Genomic DNA, 8,599 nt, shown 5'->3' with positions numbered 1-8,599 from the left:
ATAGCGATCAGTAGGTTCGACGCGAGTTGAGAGATTCACAGATAGTCACTCGGTATTGGAGCAGAACAATGAAAGAGACGGCTGACAAATTTTTAAGTGTAGGAGTAAATAGTAAAAATAGAACACGTGACGAAACGAAGCTCTCGTGGTTGACAATGTAGGCCAACCGATGACACTAATGGGTTCACAGACAGGTGGTGAATTGTGTCCTAAAAAATGTGTCAGTCTCACGCCTTAAAGAATGTAGACGGATATGATAAAGGCATAGGACCGAGGAAGTTGGCTACGCGGTACGGGTTGTATAGCTGTAAGTTTTGATTCAACAGATAATGGATTTGAACCTCACTGTCGGCAGCCCAAAAGACGATTAATCATGTTATCCCATTTTCACACTGGGCTGAACTTTAATTAAGGTGGCACTAACTTAAGTTTGTGCCTTTGCTGGCAAGACCGAGTGTTTACATTGCACTTTGTCTTCTGGTATGGCTACAAAAAATGTGTTACTTTCATTCTGTTTCAGACTCATCCTGTCCAGCTCCACGGCATGCTGGCCTTTGATCCAAGTGGCCTTGTGTTCGATTCCAGGCCGGGGCGGGGATTTTAACCTTAATTGGTTAATACATCTGGCTCAAGGGCTGGGTGTTTGTGGTGTCTTCAACATTAGAAATAGGTAGGGCCCAATTCTCTTAGATATGCAGTTCACCTGTACGCCATCTACTCGAAAGAAAGACTTGCACCAGACCACTCCGCAGGCCATAAGCCATCTAGAAATGCCATTTCTTACGCAGACAGTCCTTGTTATGAATGGTGTGAAAATGTCACTAACAGGATCGGTTGGTGCGTGCATTTCAGTGGATTTGGCAGACTGATATATAATAATAACTTCTGGCTCGGTGATGAAAGCACCGGGAAACTAACTCACTCCTCATTTTTCCTAGAATATCTCTTCAGTGACGCCTAGTCCATCTATGACAGTTGATGGCGGAGCTGTTAAGGATAAAACTAGCCTTCGGACTGAATACCCAACATACAACTGAAGTTTCGGTGAAAAATATCACAATTCACTGTCTGGCCCGGACTAACACACTCAATTTTTTACTAATTTAATTTTCTTGGAAACCACTAAAGACTAGCAAGTTGGCGCTGCGGTTATGGGCGCGCAGCTGTGAGCTTGCATTCGAGAGATAGTGCGTTTGAACCCCAATGTCGTCAGCCCTGAAGATGGTTTTCCGTGGTTTCCCATTTTCGCATCAGGCTGTACCTTAATTTAGGCCACGGGCGCTTCCTTCCCACTCCTAGGCCTTTGCTATTCTATCGTCGCCGTAAGACCTATCTGTGTCGGTGCGACGTAAAGCAACTTGTAAAAAACAAAAAACAAAGAAAAACACTAAAGATATCAAAGTAAAATTTTAGAGACCTTTCTCGATGACAATATTTCCCACAATTTATATTTTCATAACAATAAAATGCATTACCTGAAAAACGATTGCACCAGTCATCTTTGAATTATAATTTGTACTGTTCCTACCTGAGAAAAATTATACAAACATTATATCGCTTTTGAAAAAAAAAAGGGTGGGGGGGGGGGACTTCAAACACTAGACCAAGAATGTTTCGTTAGATTGCAATCTGTGTGCTTAATTTGAAAACTCCCATTTTAATAGTTAGGTCATAAAAGTACCTCTGGTTAAAATGTTAAGGCTTAGGAATTCGTTCATGTATAAAGCTGCTAACAGTACTAGATGTCTTCTTTCAGGATTTCAACTACTGCATCTTCTAAACTGAGCTTAATTATCTATGTGTGTAAAATTCCATTACAACTGAATCGGTAGTTCTGATAGTAGCTGGTGGTGATGGTGGTGATTACTGTTTTAAGCGAAATTACAACTAGGTAACTAACTTAACACGAATCAGATGACAAAGTGGAATAGGTCCAATCCTTTGAAGAGTTTAGTTACCGGAGAAAAGAAATGGAAGAGCCACGAAGGATGTGAAAATGAAAGATATCCTAGGCTTTGTAAACCTAATACCTTTGGGGTCGGAAGGGTGGTGGTGGTGGTGGTGATTATTATTATTATTATTATTATTATTATTATTATTATTATTATTATTATTATTATTTTGCTAGTTGCTTTACGTCGCGCCGACACAGATAGGTCTTATGGCGACGATGGGATAGGGAAGGGCTGGGAGTGCGAAGGAAGCGGCCGTGGCCTTAATTAAGGCACAGCCCCAGCATTTGCCTGGTGTGAAAATGGGAAACCACGGAAAATATTTTCAGGGCTGCCGACAGTGGGGTTCGAACCTACTATCTCCCGAATACTGGACACTGGCCGCACTTAAGCGACTGCAGCTATCGAGCTCGGTGATTGTTGTTTTAAGAGGAAATACAACAAGACAACTGTCCTTTATTAACAGTAATCAGAAGGAAAATGGAAGAGGTCCGACACTTCGAAGAATGAAGGTATCAGCAAAAGAAAGAGAAGGATCACGAAGGGCGTGAAAGGAACAACTCCCTAGGCATCGCAAATCTAACACCATCGGTGTCGGAAGAGAACAAAAGTTGACCGAGAGAAGTCAAATAGGAAAAATGAAGGTGAGCAGCTTGATACAAGTAAGTGGAAGCAGTACCAGACTCAACTAGGGAACTGTGGTCACCAACCCACTCTTGTGCTGATTATTGTTGTTCATATGTGCTGGTTCCTTAAAGCATTATATAAAGGATTCTCAAGATATTCGATTTATGGGGAATATTCACTGTTTTAGTAGCTTAAAAGAAAAACTGGTCTTGTAAACCAATATTAAGATATATCTTCCAAAACTCGTACAACTAAGCAACCATCCTCTATTAACACTAATCAGAGGGGTAAAAATGGAAGGCACCCGACACTTCGAAAAATTAAGGTATTGGTCAAAGAAAGGTAAGGGCCACGATGTGCGTGAAAATGAAAGACTCCCTAGGCCTCGACACCGTCGGAGTCGGAAAAGAAAAGAGTTGACCAATGGAGGTCGGATAGGCTAGATTAAATGTGAGGAACCTGGCTGTCGATGCAATGCTAGGATCTAGCTAAGACCCCCGTTCTCTCCAACCCACGCTCCCAGGTTGCCTCTTATGAGTGTTATTATATCGCCCCCGCCCAGAAGGGAGATAAAAGCCTTTGGCTCCCCTTTTAATTGCCTTTTACTACAGGCAGGGAATACTGTGGATATATTCTGCGCCCCTCTCCCGCAAGGGACCAGGGGGGTCGGAGGAGAGCAAGAGTTGACCAAGTGAGGTCAGATAGGTTAGGTGTAGTGAGGCGGCTGGAGCAAGTAAGTGGAAACAATGTCATATCAGATAGAGGCCCCGTGGCCGCCAACCCGTTATCACAAGTGAAGAGTGGTGGTGATTATTGTTTTAAGAGGAAGTACAATCGGGCAACCATTCCCTATTAACATTAACTGGAGGGAAAATAGGAAAGGCCCGTAATTTCGAAGAATAAATGCATCAGCGGGAGAAAGACAAGGGCCATGATGAGTGTGAAGATGAAAGATTCCCTAGGCCTGGAAACCTAGTACCGTCGGGGTCGGAAAAGAACAAGAGTTGACCAAGGTAGCCCACGCAGGAAAGATGAAAGTGAAGAGCCTGCCTCAATTATTAATCCAGGACCCAGATGAGGGCCCCGTGGTCGCCAACCCACGCTGGACGTAGGCCCATTTATTCGAGGTCTGTTATTATTATTATTATTATTATTATTATTATTATTATTATTATTATTATTATTATTATTATTATTATTATTATTATTATTATTATTTCTTGTTGCCATTGATGCTTTCACGGCCCGTACTTATAGACATGGTACTGTATAGGCTTTTGGGCTTATGCCGTGTCAAGAAAATAAGGTGAAATTCTTTACGTTTTGCAAAGAACTGTGCTCTGCGTCCTCAGAAGAAATCTCGACTGTCCACGAGCTATTTCGGACTTTGCGACAAGAGATGCGGACAACTAGTGCAAAGTAGTCGGATGAACGCCGTGCTCGACACATCAATCTGATGGAAACCTACTGGATCAAACAAAATTGAATGAATGCCAGAATGTATTAAATTTACCGTGGCCAATTAATAATAAATAAATAAATAAATAAATAAATAAATAAAATAAATAAATAAATATCGTGTGTCTATTGCTAGCCTGGTGCAGCCTGAAAAGGCCCTTTGACGAAGGTGAGCGGCATCTGTCGTATTATTGTGATAGAACATAGTGTTGTGTGTAATGTATGAGTTTCACGGATATTGGAGACAGCACAAATTCTCAGTCCCCGAGCTAAGGGAAATAATCATTTTTAGATTAAAATATCCGACCCCGTCGGGAATCGAAGCCGGAGCTCTCTGAACCAAAGGCCACTACGCTGACTATTCAAACAAGGAACTGGATAATGCCGGGTAGTGTTTGTGAGTATTGTTTTAATAGGAAGTAAAACTGAGAAACCATCCTCCATTAATTAAGCTTTATTCAAAATTATAAAGCTTAATTGATGGAGGATGGTTTCTCATACTAAACAAAAGGTAAAAGCAAGAGGTCCGACACTTTGAAAAATGAGCGTACCAACAATAGAAGAAAAATGGTAGAGATTTGACTGTTCAAAGGATGAAGGCAGTAAAAATTGAACACTAATTACAAGAGAAAAAGGAAGAGGTCCTGTCCTTCGAAGATTGCAAGAATGGGCAAGAAAAGGCAAGAAAAGGCAAGAGCACGAAGGTACACATGATGGTAATTATTGTTTTAAATGGAAGTACGACTGGGTAACCATCCTCTATTAACACCAATCAGACGGAAAATGGAAAAGGGTTGACACTTCGAAGGATGAAAGTATCCTTGAAAGGAAGGGAAGAGCCACGAAAGGTGTGGTAATAAAATATTTCATAGGCCTCACAAACCTAATACCGTCGAGGTCGGAAAAGAACGAGAGTTGACCAAGGAAAGTTGGCTACGAAAGATAAACGTGAGCAGCCTGATACAAGAATGTGGAAGCAATGCAAGGCTCAGTTAGGGGCCCCGTGGTTGCTAATTCATGCTTCCAAGAGGAAAGCCCCTGGGGTTTCCTTTCAGTCACCTCTTACGATACGCAGAGGATACGGTGGATGTATTCTACAGCCTCCACCCACAGGTGCTTGATTGAGGGAGGTCAGATAGGAGTGATGAAAGTGAGGAGCTTGAAGTTAGTGGAAACTATGTCAGACTCAGACGCTTCCAAGTTGAGACTCTCTAGCCTTAGGGTGTCCATAAGTCCCGATTAATCGGGATTATTTCATTATTGAGCTTTGGGCAACCTGTTCCGACTTTCTTCTAAAATAAATAGAATTTTGACTCGATTTTTGGCGTAACTTTGCAAGTTACACACTTTTCATAAGTGTGACGTTAAATTTTACCTATTATACTTGCATACTGTCGAGATGAAAGATGTTTCTCTATGCTATCGATTTTATATATTAATGATGGCTGTTTTTATGTTGGTTTTATCTGTTTTGTTTATCGATAAAACTACAATATTCGAGGTTTTCCAGAGCTTGAAAAGAATTTGGTCAGGGTTAGCGTGGGTTTAATCAATTTAATGCGTTGTGGCTACTCTGACCACTACTCTTATACTTTCATCTCTTCCACACAATATAAATAACATTTGTTTGAGCGCCAGTTGCTTTTTTAAGAAAAACAACAAAATTCGGTAGAGCATACCTCTTATATCAATTATCTCAAGGCGTGAGGTGATAAACTCACATATTTGGCAATATACAGGGATATGGATCAGGACAATATTAAATTACTGTTGCATTTCCACAATTGAGGATTGTACATGGAACTGGAATCACTTATTATAATTAAAAATAAAACTGAGTTTATGACTAAATTTACGTCACAATGAACAATCATTGACGTCTTTTAATTTAACAAAAGAAATATATCGTGAGATTTGCGGTACTAAATAAAAGGAAAAATTTAATCTAAACAAAAAAGGCTATTGGCATGAACTTGAAGTGAGATGTGATATCGCCGCTGATTACACTCTTCTTCATGTTATGAATGCATAACATGTCTGATGCTTTAATTACCTGTTGTCTGCATACACCGCTGTTGAACTTGAAATTCTTGGGAAAACCTGTGAGCTGAAGTCGGGAGCCGTCTGCTGTTCTGCCGTCTTCTTATATAACAAGTAGTTGGCCTACATACCATGTACGCGTGCAGGGAGCTCCAATGTAATTACGTCCACTCAATATATTATAAGAAATTAGAAAATATTCTTGAAACATCTTGTGAAGTCCATCCTCACAAGAAGATGATGTTTCTTTATCAGCATAGTACCCGTCTCTGCTCGGATACAAGCACCACTTGTAGACTTCCTCGATGATTACCTCTTCAAACACAACTCTTAGCTCTGACCATCACACTAAGGGGGCTGTCACACAGGCTCGATCGAACGACTGCGATCAACCGACTAAGAAAACAAACCTACAGAGGGCAGTGGCACCAGTCACACAGCATCGATCGTCAGCGATCAACTACGAGCGATGAAGATCGACTGGTTTGTGAAAACAAACGTGTCCGTTTTTCAGTCGCAGTCGTTCGATAATGGCGGACGCAACATAGTCATCTGTTGATGAAATCGAAACATTAATTTGCTTGGTGTATGAAAACAAAGTGGTGTATAATCCTAGACTCCCTGGATATAATAATAGGGACGCCGTGAATTTTGTATGGCATTCTATAGCGTCGAGAATTGGGACAAAAACTGGTAAGTAATTATTAGATTTATTACGATTATCTTATGAATAGTGTTATCTTAGATTATTTATTGATAAAATATATTGTACGGAATAGATTGTTAAAAAAGTTACACTACGAGAAGTAGTAATTATCATTCTTGCAACTTAATTGAAGAAATGTTTGGAAAACATAAGCAGTGCTTTCCTAACCTCCATCTCGTACCTACCTAATGAAATGAATACCATTGTTCGCTTTAATGACAAATAAGTGTAGGCCTATGCCATAAGTAGGCCTACTACATGTATATTTCCTTTGTCACAATATTCTGATTCATTGTTTCAGGAAAAAGTTGTGCCAAAACATGGCAAATTCTGAGGGCTGGATATCGAACTTGGAGAGATAACATCCTCCCTCTCCTCCCAGGTTCTGCTGTACAGAAAACATATAATGGGTCTACTTCAATACCCTCAACTTTCTGGAACTCTTCATTGCTGGAAGAAGGTACAATTTTATAATATTTCTTTTTAAAAGTAGGCCTACACTACAGACCAGTGTTTAGTTGTGAAAGAGTGAGGGGAAGATTCAGTCTGTAGGCCATAAGTTCCACCCATCTGTTCATTAATTTATCAGATATAATTGAAAGTAATAGAATATAATCTAACCTAACAATCATCTTACTAAAATAATTATTGAAAGTAACAATTTCTTAAGCAGAAGGCTTGTGTCCAGACTAAAATGTAGCTCCAATTTAGAAGAATTGCATTAATATGTTGTTCATTTTTTTCAGTTCTGTAACAAACATATCTATGGAAGTGGCACCTGGTGTATGAGAGCCTTTTCACCAAGCTGAAATAGAGGAGGAGGAAGCAGAAATAATTTGTGTTGGAGGGGTCTAACTCCTGCAGTTCAGAAATTACTGAAGGGACTTCAACTTCCAGTGCAGTGGCTTCTGCTTCTACAAACAGTTCTGCCAGCAGTTAAAAATAAAAGAAACAGAAATGTGAAAGTGACAGTGATGTGTTAAGTAAATATTTAGAAAAGATACTGAAAAGTGAAAAGAAAATGTAATCAATGTTATTTTTAGTGTCTTAATGATGACAGGGAAAGAATGAGTGTAGTAGGTCAAAGGGTTTTCAAAGTTAAAATTCAGGAACTGTTGTATACAGTGTTAGACCAAGAAAGAATCTAATAAAATTTATGTTCTTGAGAAATGTTCTATTTTTTAAATTAAATCAGTTTATGTTATACTTATCTATCAATATTTATTGGAATCCTCAGTGAGTAACCTTAACTCCAATTTTTATTAATTATTAGCATTATTACAACATCTTAATTTGTATATTTTATGTGGTAGAACATGTATGGTTTACAAGGAAAGGAGTATTTTGAAACACATGTAGTAGGTCCTTTCTGTGTGTATGTATTAAGCAGTTGCACAGCACAGGTGGTCTGAAACCAGACCGGTGTATTGATAGTTCTGTCCAAGAGCTGACTTCCTTCTTACGGTATACTGTTGATCGCAACTGCAAACTCATTGCAGTAGGTTTGTACAGCACAGGTGGTCTGAAACCAGACCAGTGTAAAGACATGAGTAGTTTTGTCCAGGAGCTGACTGCCTTCTTACAGAATACTGTTGATTGCAACTGCAAGCTCGCTGCATTGGGTTTACTGCATCTATATTCAATGTTGCTTACTATACTGCCATCCTGGGAGAATACACATCCTAAATACCTATTTGAAATTATCTACCTGTTCCAGTTTTGTGTTCTCAACCTGACATTCAGTTCTCTTTCAGGTGTCTTCCCTACTGCCATCACATTAGTCTTAAAATGACTAATTTTCATGTCATATTCATTG

General features: G+C 39.6%; 1 long non-coding RNA gene across 1 annotated transcript; it reads left to right on the top strand.

Annotated features, from left to right (window-relative positions):
* Window positions 1-6,479: 6,479 nt before the first annotated feature.
* Window positions 6,480-7,946, top strand: LOC137500585 (uncharacterized). Its single transcript, XR_011018105.1, has 3 exons — window positions 6,480-6,770; window positions 7,085-7,243; window positions 7,530-7,946. It is a non-coding gene; the product is annotated as an uncharacterized lncRNA (long non-coding RNA).
* The last annotated feature ends 653 nt before the right edge of the window (window positions 7,947-8,599 follow it).

The sequence above is a fragment of the Anabrus simplex genome, chromosome 4, assembly GCF_040414725.1.
Source record: "Anabrus simplex isolate iqAnaSimp1 chromosome 4, ASM4041472v1, whole genome shotgun sequence".
Lineage (NCBI taxonomy): Eukaryota > Metazoa > Arthropoda > Insecta > Orthoptera > Tettigoniidae > Anabrus > Anabrus simplex.
Note: the sequence above shows the minus strand (reverse complement) of the source record. Positions and strands in the feature narration are given on the sequence as shown.